This window comes from Rhinolophus hipposideros (genome assembly GCF_964194185.1).
Source record: "Rhinolophus hipposideros genome assembly, chromosome: 9".
NCBI lineage: Eukaryota > Metazoa > Chordata > Mammalia > Chiroptera > Rhinolophidae > Rhinolophus > Rhinolophus hipposideros.
In genome coordinates this window covers 65,910,143-65,923,925 of record NC_138055.1, presented here as the reverse complement: position 1 = coordinate 65,923,925, position 13,783 = coordinate 65,910,143, and the positions used below count along the sequence as shown (strand labels likewise).

The 13,783-nt window shown below is 39.0% G+C and overlaps 1 protein-coding gene across 1 annotated transcript in view; it reads right to left on the bottom strand.

Annotated features, from left to right (window-relative positions):
• Window positions 1-11,773, bottom strand: part of FRS2 (fibroblast growth factor receptor substrate 2) — a 99,901-nt gene extending 88,128 nt beyond the window's left edge. The window contains exon 1 of the mRNA XM_081061067.1: window positions 11,647-11,773. The gene's annotated coding sequence lies outside the window, so the exon portion shown is untranslated. The remainder of the gene's footprint in view (window positions 1-11,646) is intronic.
• Window positions 11,774-13,783: the final 2,010 nt, after the last annotated feature.

Below are 13,783 nucleotides of genomic sequence, written 5' to 3'. Positions count from 1 at the left end.
AATCTACCTATGTCAGGCTTTAATAAATGGTTTCAATTTAAATGAAAGTATCAGTCAATTTTCAGAATATGCTTAACTTAATAGTTTTGAATCTCAAACCATATACCTACATAATCCATTAAGCAATAGCCCTCAGAATTTTCTCTTGCTAGAAATATTTTTTAAAATATAAATAAGATTTCCTTACGTACATTTCACGTAAGTGACTAATACAGACAAAGGAGATAACAGTTCATTACCTCTGGATTGTGCTACATGACAGCAACCACATGTATCTTAATTCACAATTTTAACCTCAGTGCCTTCGTGGTTCTTAATACCTAGCAGGCTCGCCATAATCAACTGGTCAATGGATGAATTCATGTTCTAGTCATGATTTAATAGCCAAGTTCATTCAGCTTTAACTGAGAATGGGAAGTAGAACGTAGGGGGTAAAAGAAAACAAGGAGCACATTTGGATAGGGCCCAGCTTCTATCAATTCACTAACCAGGTCAAAAGATTACCTTACCTCACATTACCTCCTCGTTATCAATGTAAAAGTTGACCTGAGAAAAACCTTACATCATTTCTCCTGATCACCCAAATCTTAAAGACTTCTTTAATAACTAGAAAAAGTTAGTCAGAAAAAAGTTGTCATAAAATCTGCCTCACTAATCTTTACTGCCTAATGCTTTCAAGAAAGCCCAATTTTCTTTGCTATGCGCAAATCCATCAACTTTTTAATTTGAAATGTCTTAGTTTGCAAAGCATCAAAAACCCATTCAAATATATGGTGATGGAAGGAGAACTGACTCTGGGTGGTGATCACACAATGGGATTTATAGACGATGTAATACAGAACTGTACACCTGAAATCTATGTAAATTTACTAACAATTGTCACCCCAATAAAATTAATTTAAAAAAAAAAAAAACCATTCCTGGGGCAGCCGATTAGCTCAGTTGGTTAGAGCGCAGTGCTCTTAACAAGGCTGCTGGTTTGATCCCCACATGGGCCACTGTGAGCTGCGCCCTCCACAACTAGACTGAAACAACTACTTGACTTGGAGCTGATGAGTCCTGGAAAAACTCACTTAAATAAATAAAAGTTAAAGAGAAAAAAACCATTCCACACAAGCTTTAAGCTCTCAGCGATTTTATACATATATATATATATATACATATATATAATATTTATATATATATTTATTTTATATATAATTCTTATACATTATATATTTATGTCTATATTCATATATAAATGTAAATATATAAATAATACAATTACACTGGAACTACCTTATAAAGACTCTTAAGTCAGATAGCAACTCATCTCTGTGTTATTTATTCATTTAACAGTCCAAGGTACTAACAATGTAATAGTAAACAAGACACCATGCCCTAAGTTTAGTCTAATTTAGTAACTTAAAAGGCAACTATAGCTAGTAAGAAGAATCTTAAATGAAAAAAAACACCAGGGTTTGAATTCCAATGCTACCTCTTATTAGCTATGTCTCTGAGTCTTAGTTTCCAGAATTGTAAGTAGATACTATAGTCATGATGATTAAAATAAAATCATAAAATTAAAAATGGTTGGCAATCTAGAAAGCCCTATACAAATGTAAGGTATATTATTACTGTACTTAGCTTTTCATCAAGAAAAAGCAAAACACTAGGATACCTCCTGGTAGATGGCTTATTAGTTGCAAGGGAAAAAGTAGTAACTATATAATGAATAAACCAGATAACACCTTGACCAAACTTAAAATCACTAACGAGGAGCAAATGGACAACATGTATATGCAGATGTGATATCCCGAGAGAGACACATCACTTTCGTAGTAGTCTGACTGAAGATAAATAACCTGAATCAAATCACGAGGCAAATCAGATCAAATCAGACAAACCCAAATTGAAAAACTTACTATAAAATACAAGTGACCTGTATTGCATAAAAGACAAAAGGAAGGCTAAAGAACTTTTCCAAATTAAAGGAGACTAAAGAGAAATGACAACTAAATGCAATACATGATCAAATTGACAGAACTGGAATATAAAGTGTAAAGTATCAATGTTAAATTTCTGAAATTTGATAACACTACTGTTACTACATAAGAGAATATCCTTATTCTTAGGTAATATACCCTGAGGTATTAATATTAAGCCGTAAAAAGGCATGCAACCTATTCTTCAAGGGTTCACAAAAATAAATAATGTGTGTACGCCTTAAGACAAATATGGCAAAATGTTAATAATTGATGAATATGGGTTAAACATACACAAGCATCTACTGTATCACTCTTGCAACTTTTTATAAGTTTGAAATTATTTAAAAATAAAATGTTTAAGAAAACAGGACACTAACCTCCAGGGGTTCACTTTCAAGCTCTAAGTTACACAATTTTAAAGATCTATTGAAAATCACTCTGCAAAATTAATACATATAAAGTTCTAAGAAAGTTCACAATTACTAAACAGGTAAGAAAGCATGGCACCATGAGCAAGAGCCAGCAAACCAAACAGCAGAATTGTACCTGCAAAGATACTGGAATTATGGGACACAAAGTATAAAATAAATATGTATATTTAACAGGTCTTTAAGAAAAAAATCCTGATAACATCATCAAGAAAAGGAATAAGACTACCAAAAAGCAGTTAAAGCAGTCTTTAAAAGGATCTACATAAAACTTCTAAGAGACAAAATAAATACAATACGTGAAATTTTTAAAAACGTATCAATGAACATGCTACAACATGGAGGAACCTTAAAGACACTATACTAAGTGAAACAGGTCAGACACAAAGGACAAATAGTGTATGATCCACCTATATCAGGTACCTGGAATAGTCAAATTCACAGAGACAGACAGTAAAAAAGTTGCCAGGGTTGGGGGATGGAGGAATGGGGAATTATTGTTTAATGGCTACAGATTTCCGTTTGTGAACATGAAGAAAAGCCCTGAAGATGAATAGTGGTGATGGTTGCACCAAAATGTGAATGTACTTAATGCCACTAAACTGTACACTTTAAAATGCTTAAAATAGTAAATTCTGTATGTATATTTTACAATAAAAAAATGGATGTATAGTTAAAATAAAGTAGAAAAAAACTTTAAAAATTCAATGAGCTAGCTGAACACAGCTGAAGCAAGAAATGGCTAACTGGAAGACACTAACTATCCAGAACACAACACAAAAAGATAAAGAAATAAAAAATATTTAGGGTTAAGAGACATGGAGGGTAGAGCAAGGATATTAACATACTTCAAATATAAGTTCCAGATAGAAAATATGGGAGATAAAAATTGAGGAGAAAATTGGCCAAATATTCTCTAAAATTGTTGAAACTTACCAATTTTCAGATTCCAAACCCTAGTGAATTCCAAGCATGATAAATAAAAAGAAATCAGCTTCTAGATATATCAAAATGAAAGTGTAAAGAACCAAGGACAAAGGTTCAAAAACTAGACATAATGAAACAACAGATAATTAAAAGGGAATGACAATTACATGGATTACAGATTTTTCAACAGCCATAAAAGGCAGAAGAAAATAGAATAATATCAAAAACGAACAAAGAAAAAAATAACTGCTAGCATAGAATGCACACTTTTAGAAAAACCATCTTCAGGAATGAAACTAAGATAAAGATATTTCAAACAAAAAGTTTTCCAACAGACTCTCGCTAGAGAATATTCTAAAAGATGTATTTCAGGCAGAGAGAAAAATGATCTCATATCTCATACAGGAGGTCTAAGATGCAAATGGAAACGATGAGCAAAGACACTTGTAAATATACAGGTATATCAAAGCAACAGTGTTTCAAACAACAGTAACATCTAATTTGTTGGGAAACAGGGAAAACTACACAGAATTTAATTCCCAAACTTGAAGCGAGAGGGAAATGGAATTTTAAAATATACAGTCATTAATATTAAAAAGAAAGCCAGGGAATGATTAACACAAGATGGTTACTTAGGAAGCATCTCAGAGAACACAAGATGTGAGAAGTATAAAGAGGATTCAAAGGGGCCGACAGTGTTCTATTTTCTAAGCTAAGTAGCGATACATGGTAGTACATTTTATAATTAAATTGTTCATTTATTACACTGTATGCTTTTGTAATAAAAGTAAATTTTATAAATCAGCACAAGACAAAAATCAAGTGACCAGCGATCACTCCCTACAAAATCTAGAATACTTCACAAAACTTGGTCTTTAAAATTGAAACAATGAAGATTCATTGTTTCATTCAACAAACACTTACTCCAGTGCCTAATCCTTGCCTATAACTGCGCTTCGGGGTGGCATGAAGATTTCTAACCTCACTTCTCCTTCTTGTCTTCCTAACCCTAGAAAGCTACACTGTCTAATACATTAAACACCAGGCACATGTGACTATTCACATTTAAACTAATTAAAATTAAGTAAATTTTTAAAATTTAGTTCCTCAGTTAACACTAGATACATTTTAAGTGCTCAGTACATAAAAGCCATTAAATTGAAAAGCACAGATAATAGAACATTTCCATAATTGCAGAAAGTTCTATTAGTGCTGCTATATTTTTATAACACTAGAAATATATTCATAATTGACTCACCTTAAATATGAAAGAACATCTTAAAATTGATTAAATCTCCTTTTAAAGTCATTTTATTTCTATGAAACTACAGCTTCTTAGTAATATTTTTAAAAGTTTGTGGCTTGTTAAAAATATATAGAAAGTGTCAGGAATTGTTCACCATCCCCTGTGTTCCACCAAAAACCATGAGAACAAAGGATTTTTTTTTAAAGTGCAAAATTAAATAGTTAAGCCCAGTGCTACTAAACTGTAATATAAGCCATGTCACAGGAACACAGAAATCCACAGGATGAACGAGTATCATCCCTTCTTGGAGGCACCAATTTTAGTTGACAGTACTTTTAAAACACTGTTTACATACATGTAAAATAGCAAAGTGCAAAATTCATATGAATTTTTAAAAATAAAACCCTGCAGGCATCATGAAATGTTCTACTTATGTAACTGTAGGATCAGCTCAAACTGGTCCTATCCTGTTTCTAACAAGACCTGGAATCGCTTTAGATATTAAGATATTAAGGAACCAAAGTTTAAACCTTGGATACACACTTACGAGTAACACCCATGAACCCTTAATTGCTCCCCTTCCCCCAGAACCACTGGACCGGGACATCAGAACCTGAATGAGGAACCCTTTGAGAAGTGAAGGGTCCGTTGTCCAGAAAGATCCAGTGCCAAAACCCCTCAAATCTTGCCCCGAACCCAGGATCTGGGAAGACAGATCTGAGCCTTGCCTCCAGTCTCCTTGCCAGTGGACCTGCTTTTCTCAAAAGCCAGGTGCCATAGTATTGGCTTCTACAGCAGGACACTTCGGGCTGTAGCTCTAGACTTCTGAGCATATCATTCATTCCTGCCATTAGGAGTGTTTTGTAGAAAAAATTTAAGCATTGTTAAAATAAATGAATTCTATGATTTTCTTTATTTACCAGAAACAATGATACAAACAAAACTATAAAACAATAACATCCTTGATACTAAAGCAGTGGAGGTTTCCACTCCTATTTAAAAGTAAAGGACAGAGGGCCTAAGTTACTTCAACCTAACATAAACATTTTGCTTTAGGCATTCTAACACACATTTCTATATATTTCTATAGTACTCCCAATTTTTTAAATTACTTAACCAAAAACACTCAAAGGAAACAAATGTTAAGCCTTAATTTACAGTCACTTAGGCTAGGTGTGCACCTTAATTCCCATCCCACGTCCCCCACCACAAGCACATACACACACTAAGTGAACCAGGGAGTAGATAAGCTTCCAATCTAGACAACTGAATGCGATTTCAATATACGCTTATGCTAATAATTGGTTTGTGTCCCCCAAGAGGACTTCTGTGGCTCCACTTACATAACCCATTATGCAAAGTGCTGAACTATTCTTTCTCTAGAAAGCATTCTGAACACTGGTATTTGTACAAGGTTTACTTGCTATATTAAATAAAACAGCTTTTCTCGCTCTAACTTCCAGGATCTTTCCTGCAGAAGAGGTGAAAAGGAAAGCCGATTTCTACTACTTCACTATTGTCAAAGGCGAGTTATTTATCTTGCTGGCTAATCAACAATGACTTACAGCAGCACCCCCAGACAGCCCCCACAGTTTGCCAGTTTCCTCCTGGGAATCCAGTGGAGAAACAGCCTCAAACAAGTAATTTGGAGCAACTTGTTCGAACTCAACTGAAAACAATCTGAACTGCTCCTTGAAATGTACTGTAAATATTAATATAAAATGTGACAAAATTAAATCCAGTGGTGGTGAGAATCACAGTGCCGCCCCTGGAGGGTAATAGAAGGGTAGAATGTACCACAAACCTAACCTGAATATGCATAAAAATGTTGGATGAGTACTCTCCCTCAATCCCCTGGTTCTATTTAAGTCAAGATTATCAGATTTCACAGAACCATAATCTTAAAAAAAAAAAAAATTTGAGGGACCAGCATAGAGCTATCACCTTTTATTATGCCAAAGACATTTAAAAAGAAAATAACTATCAATTACCATCACCATTATTTCATTAAAAAAAACTAATATGTTTTACACCAAAAATGGTAACAAGATAATGTTCTAATATTATCTTTTAAATTGAATAGATTGAGCTTTATGAAAAGCTAACTCATTCTCATTTCACTTCAGACAAGTGACAACTCTGTCACAGACTGACACCACTCCACAGGCAAAGCATTTGGGAACCACAGATCTAAGCAACTAACTCCCACGTGGAAAAAGAAAGCAACCGTGGGGCATGCCCAAACCAAATATTAACCTACTCAATAATGAGGAAATAGAGGCTGGGAGGGGCTTAGGGCCTCTCCCAAGGTCGCAGACCAAGCATTTTGACACAGGTCTGTGTAACTCCCGAGTCAGCGTTCCTAACCATTAGACTAAGCTTCCTCTAATATTCTTCCAGTGCTGTAAAGATCCGCCCTAATCCAGTCACCTCTGTGACCAATGACAACCGAGGAATTTCCAAGACAGCTGGCGGGAGTGCGAGGTGTACTCCCTGGCCCTCATTCAGACTGGAGCTAAATGGAACTCCTGACCTTTGCCTCATTAATACCGGGCTCACTGCAACTGAGCCAAGCAGCCCAGACAAAGCACACACAAACCCCCTGCCTCCAACACTGACACAGGACTCCTAAGACATGCCAAGTGCTGTGATAGTGTGAAAAACATATTCCTGAAAAACAAATTGAATGTATTAATTTCAGAAAGGAAATAAACACTTCCATGGAAACTCAGTCTAAAATTAATAAACTTGCCCTCAAAAGTTATAACTCTAAGCCTCATTCTGCAAACTATTACAATCTTTTACACATTAATACAGATTCCCCCTACTTAAATATCTAAACAGAAAAACACATGAAATTCTATATATCTATAGTTCTTATTTCCCAAATTAAAATACATCGTTTTTATATATGTGTCATTATATATATAATGGTTAAAAAGTATCTTATTCTATCCCTCTAGTGTGCGCAAAACATTAGAGACAAAACTACATATGTTAATCAAAAGTACTTAGAAGAAAAACATGTAATTAAATACCATTTTCTATGAAAGGCACTATCAGTAGCCAGTAGTAATACGAGGCACAAAAATTACCTTTGAATATTTAGAGGTTCTTGATGTTGAAACCAAAATTGAAAGTTATACATATAAATAAATAGAATACTGTATCAGAGATTTGCTTCCAAACCCTCACATATCATTTGCCAGCAAATGTCCAAATGAAACAACCAAACAGCTCTTAAGTAAAAAAAGTCTGACAGTCTGGACCCAATGAGTCTGAAATAGTTCATCCTCCCTGAAATAGGGCAATGATAGACAGCATAGTATTCTTGCTAGCAATGGCAAGAAAATTTTATTCCCAATTGGATTTTTAATGGTAGATTCTACCCCATCTGAATCTGCAATGTGAGGGAGTAGTACACAGACTATCAACTTTTTACCCACTATATAATGCCTTTTCCTTTTCCTATTTAGTGCCTTTTCCTTGTTTTTAAACAGATGCCATCTATGAGTAAAATGAAGGTTTTTCTTTTTCTTTTGCCTCTAAACTCTCCCTTCATTCTTTCATGTCTATACAGATTCAATTAGTGTTATCTATTTGTATTATTGTCTACACCATGTTTAATATGTGCCTAGCACTGCCATCTCTCATGAACTACAAACCCACATTTCCAAAAGCCTCTGGACATTTCCAGTGTTTGGCAAGTATATAAAAAAAGCACTCAACATATTCAACACTGATCTCATGATGTACCTCCTTGCCCATATTTCTAGTAAAAGCACCACCATCGCCATCACCCACACTTAAAATGAGTGTAGCCTTCAACTTTCACTTCCTCCAAACCTTTCCCAACAATCCCTCCTCCCACCCACCTACTAAATCATCCCAATGCCATGGCACTTGCACGGTGTTTACACTATAGTTGACCCCTATGCAATGTGGGGGTTAAGGGCATCGACCCCCTACACAGTCGAAAAATCCATGTGTAACTTTTGACTCCCCCAAAACTTAATAGCCTACTGCTGGCCTGAGGCCTTACTGATAAAATGAACAATCGATTAACATATTGTGTATGTCATATGTATTATATGCTATATTCTTACAATCAAGTAAACTTACAATTAACAATGTTATTAAAATGATAAAGAAAATACATTTACAGTACTGCATGTATTTATTGAAAAAAATTCATGTATAAGTGGCCCCACTCAGTTCTAACCTGTGTTGTTTTCTATATTGAAAGTTAGCTTTCTACAACAAATCATTCTACACACTACACTATTAAGACTTTAAGTCTCTCACTACCTCCCAAATGTTGAACTCCTAAATACAGGAGTTCAAAATAAATTTCCAAATTTATTTTGGAGTCCAAATTAAATTTCAAACTTCACCTTATTCCCCAAAGTGAACCCTATTTTCTAGGTAACCTGGTCCACTAACTTTTCTTCGAATACACAATGAGCTTTGCCACCTCCACACTTGTGCTCACACCATTCCTTTTATTCAAAAAGCCTTCTTCATTCTCCTCCTCCCAATCCCCACATTTTTGTCTTAGAAAATGTCTTACTCTCTGAAATGTTGAACTCAGGTTCCCAGTTTATTGGGAGGTCACATGACATAGTGGAAACACACAGGCTTTGGCACCAGGCAGATCTGGATTCAAAATCGGATTCAGTTACCTGCTAGCCATATAGTCCCGGCAAGTTATTTAACATATTTGGCCTCATTATTAAGAAAGATGCTTATATGTTGTTGTGAAGCTTAGAAAATGTATGTTAACACGACTAGCAGAGCGCATGGTGCTCACAAAGTGCTCAATAAATAATAGCTTTAGAGCTGACTTCATTAAGTATTACTACTTCCACCACTTTCCATTATTATTCTAGCTAAAAATGAACACATTTCCCTTTCATACAACTCCAAACTTTAGGTCAAACCACTCATGTGTAAGTATTTACATATATTTGTTTATATTGTAAATTTTTATGCAAATGTCTTATATCCCTTCTAGATTTCAAATTCCTGAAGACAAAAGACTTAATCGTTGTATCCTCTAAAGTCTAACAGTGCTTTTCATGTAGCACACACCACCACATCCAACTAGAAAAATTTTTGAATATGATTGAACAATACAATTTACCTCTTCATGACTTGTGTCACATTGTAGAAAATGATTGCCAAAATGTGAATCTTAGTTGTTAGGGTTGTATCTTTATTTGCTCCTACAAGGTTGCCTAATATAGCAAATGTTCAATATTTGTTGAATTGACTTGAATAACGTAACTTAGAAAGCAATTGTTCAATATCCATTGGACTGACATGAATATAATAAAATTTACAACGCCTAAGGGTATCTGATTTTCCCCAAGTACCTTTTTCTGCTGTTACAATTCTTGAAATATTTCCCTTCAAAACACATTAACCACCACAAGTACGGGTCCATAACCTTATCTCACTTGATTCCTTTTCCAGATTCTCTCAATTCCAATATTCCAACCATAGGCTCTAAACAATTAACCACTTCAAATGGCTAAGAATCTACAGTTTCTATCTAAATGTAAATTTCAGGCAAGTAATCTTCCCTCCACAATCTTTTCCAGGGACCTTCTGCCTGTTGAAGATCAACAACCTTGAAATAAATTTTCTTTTGCATAGGAGAGCTCACTGAACTTGTCACTTCAGTCTATTTTCTCTAATTCATGGTATTACCTCCCCTGCCAGTGGTGGGAGGAGAATGAGGTAAGTACCAAAAAAACTACAGTAGAAGTCCTAATATAAGCACATGATGAGAAGTGCAGGAAAATGTCTCTGGTTTCACAAAGATGGTTCGTGTACACTTGACGCTGCAAAAACGATGGTCATCTGCTGACAGTCATAATCTGCAGTAACTGCATTCCCTTACGATAATTCCCTCGTGATAAGGGAAAACCCTTATTTCCTAGAAATCTTTCAGCAGTAACTTATTACCTAAAATCTCATCACTAAAAATGCCTACATTACTTTCTCCTCCTGGAAACTCAATTTATCCGAGGTAAACACTTTATAGGTTAAAAAAAAATAATACTAAACCAAATCACCTCCGCCCACCCGTGTGAACCTCTAGCATCACAGCAACAGCTGTAACAAAAGATGAAGGAACTCTCAGGAGGTACCTCGAACAATTTTTCTTTAAAAGTTCAGGAAAATGACAGTTTCAAACACGAAGGTGTGCAGACTTCGGGGAAGAGGAGGTGTGAGAATCCTCCAGCCCCCTGCAATCAATTCGTGCAACCGCAGACTTGCACTCGTCAAGGAACTGCGACTTCACATGGCCACAGGAATTCGGAATACGGATTAGAGCAGAGCGTCATTTCTTACGTCTGCGAGAAAACTTATCTGCACCACTGATTTTCTTCGAGCAAGTTGTTTGTTTTTAAGAAGTGACTTCACCGAGAGCTTGAGCAAGCTCCCCAGTGAGTAAAGCCCAGGGAGGCGCGCTGGTGCCCCCCTCAGCGACGCCTCCGGACCCGGTGCCCAGAGCAGCCCAAGTCGGTCCCGGGCAACCCCGACACGCGTCTGCACGGAAAGCTTTCCGAAAGATCCCCGGCGTGTCCGCACTCACCGCCCGGCCCTGGGACTGAGGAGACGACACCCTGGGGACCCGGGCTGATCACGGAGCCTGCGGACAGACCCAGAGAACGCGACAGTCGGCAACTGGAGCCCAAGACTGAGTCTCGCGTCCAGGTTCCCGGCCACAGGTCGGACACAGAAAACCACATCCCGGAGGCAGCCCGAAGACTTGGGGGAGCAGAAAAGAGGGGATCGGATAGACCGCGGCCCAGCCCATCCCCACTCTCGAGTCCCAACAGCAACAACAGCTCCGGGAACCCCATCCCCGGCTCCGCCCCGCCCACCCCACGGCGCCGCCGCCCGCTCCTTCCCGCCCCGCGGGTTCCGCAAAGACCGCGGCGGTCGACAACCCGCCTCCCCGAACCGCGACAGCCCAGCCCGCAGCCCGGAGTGGGTAGCGGGGGCCCGAGAGCGCTAGCTCCGATGCGGCCCGCAGCCGTCCCAGTCCGCTCCCCAGGCCACTCACCGTCGGCCCGGGCGCTGGGAGGGCTCAGGGCGCGGGTCGGTGGGCGCGGACCCCCGAGCTCCGATCCCGGCAGGAGCCCCTACTCTGAGCCGATGGAGCTTCAGCGGCTGTGCCTACAAGGCCTCTCTCTCCAGCCCGAACCTTGGAAAAGCACTTCCGGGGGAGCGGGGGAGGGAAGGGCCTTGGCACCGGAACTGCTCGCGGGCTGGGGCGCTAGGACCTCCCAGGCGGGGCGGGGCGGGGCCTCCCCAGCGGGGCGCCAGCGAAGCCGCCCCCCGGCTGGAGGAGAAGCCTTTCTGCCTCGCCGCCCCTCGGGTCCCCAGGCCACCGCTGCCTTTCGGGTGGTTCCGTTCCAACCACCCACTTTTACAGACGGGGAAACCGAAGCTCGGGGAATGTAGGGACCGGGGCTCCAGCCCCAACATCCGGCCTCCCGTCGCTCTTCAGTGTGCTCTCCATTCCAATCTGCCCCCTTCAAAAATAAAAGTTAACATTTACTGAACGCTTGCTACGTGGTAGGCACCGTATTAAGTGCTTAACTCAGTTACTCATCCCCAAGCGCTTTGAGATGGGCGCTGTTATGTCCATCTGGAAAAGGAGGAACCCCGTCAAAGACACCAAACCCCGCACCACGAACGTTGGCTCTTGATTTTAACTGGTGGTGTGTGTATAAATCTCATCCACCCCTAACAAGATTTTTTAATTCTTTTAAGGACAGGGAGCAAATTATGTTCCTATGGTCCATCATCACTTGGAATTTCAAGAAGGCCGAGACTGGGGGCTCTGGAATCTTACTGCCTGGATCCTGTTATCTGTTACTTACTTTTTCTTTCTCACCCTTGGCAAGTTGCTTTACCTTTCTAAGCCTCAGTTTCATCATTTGTAATATATTTGGGGTGTGTGTGTGTGTGTGTGTGTGTGTGTGTGTGTGTGTGTGTGTACATATAAACATATATACCGGTAATCTCTGGATTGTTGTAGGAATTCAAAATGAAAATGCATGATAAACTAGTAAAATGCATGATAAACTACACTAGTACCTATGTTGGTACTAGTGTACCTACTAGTACCAACATAGGACCGAGTGAAAATCAACAATTCTCATACTCCATCATCACTAGAAATGATTTTTCTTCCAGTGGAGTCACTCCAGCAGGGGGTAATTTGAAAAACCGTGAATTAGCATGAGGCAATAGCAAAGGTTAGTTAAGAAAATAAAGGAAGAGTAGAGGTTTTTTCAGTGGGAAAAATTAAGACAGGTGAGACAAAGAATGTCCTGGGGGCCAGCCTGGGTACTTTTAAGACTGTGAGCCAACACCTGTATGAGGACCCTCACGGGCAGCTGCCAGGCAGGGAAAGGAAGCGGGGAAAGGGATTCCTCAGCCACAAAATCAGGAAGGCACCAAACATCTGAGGTAGATTCTGTATCTCAGGCCAGATACAGGAGACTCTGTCAAACAAATTTACAAGCATTTCTGAAAACTGGGAGGTGAGGAAGATTTAAAAATTTGTCCACTTAGGAAGGGGCAATGGAAATGGTTCAGAACCCGTTATTACGAATTTAAGAATGCAAACAGTGCCTCTGCTATTGGCTCTATCTTGTCAATTTTTGTGAACACAGAAGTGTTTGTAAATATTTCCTTAATACCCCCAAGTTAAGCAGCCTTTAGTACCTTGGAGTGTGAAGGAGTGAAACACAGGGCCTGGGTTGGCAGAACTCTCTAACTTCTCTTTCCACCAAGGGTTTAGAGAGAAAGTGGGAGGAATCCTGAATCTCAGACATTATCAGGCTCCCAGAGAGAGGCAGAGTGCTAAATGTTTGTCATTGAGCCTGGTCATCTAACTGGTAAACGATGCAGCCAGCAACTGAATGTGGGTCTGTCTCCTCAGACACTTTTCACCACTATGCCACTGTTTCTCAAACCTGAGAGTGCATCAGAGTTACCTGGAGGTCTCAGTAAACCACAGATTGCGGGGCTCCACCCCCAGAATTATACTTTACCAGGCTAGTGCTTCTCTGAGGTCTAGTCTCTGGACTGGAAGCGTCAACATCATCTGTGAACTTGTTACAAATGCAAATTATTAGGCCCCACTCCAGACCTTGTGAATCAGAAATTCTGGGGTGGGGCCCAGAAAT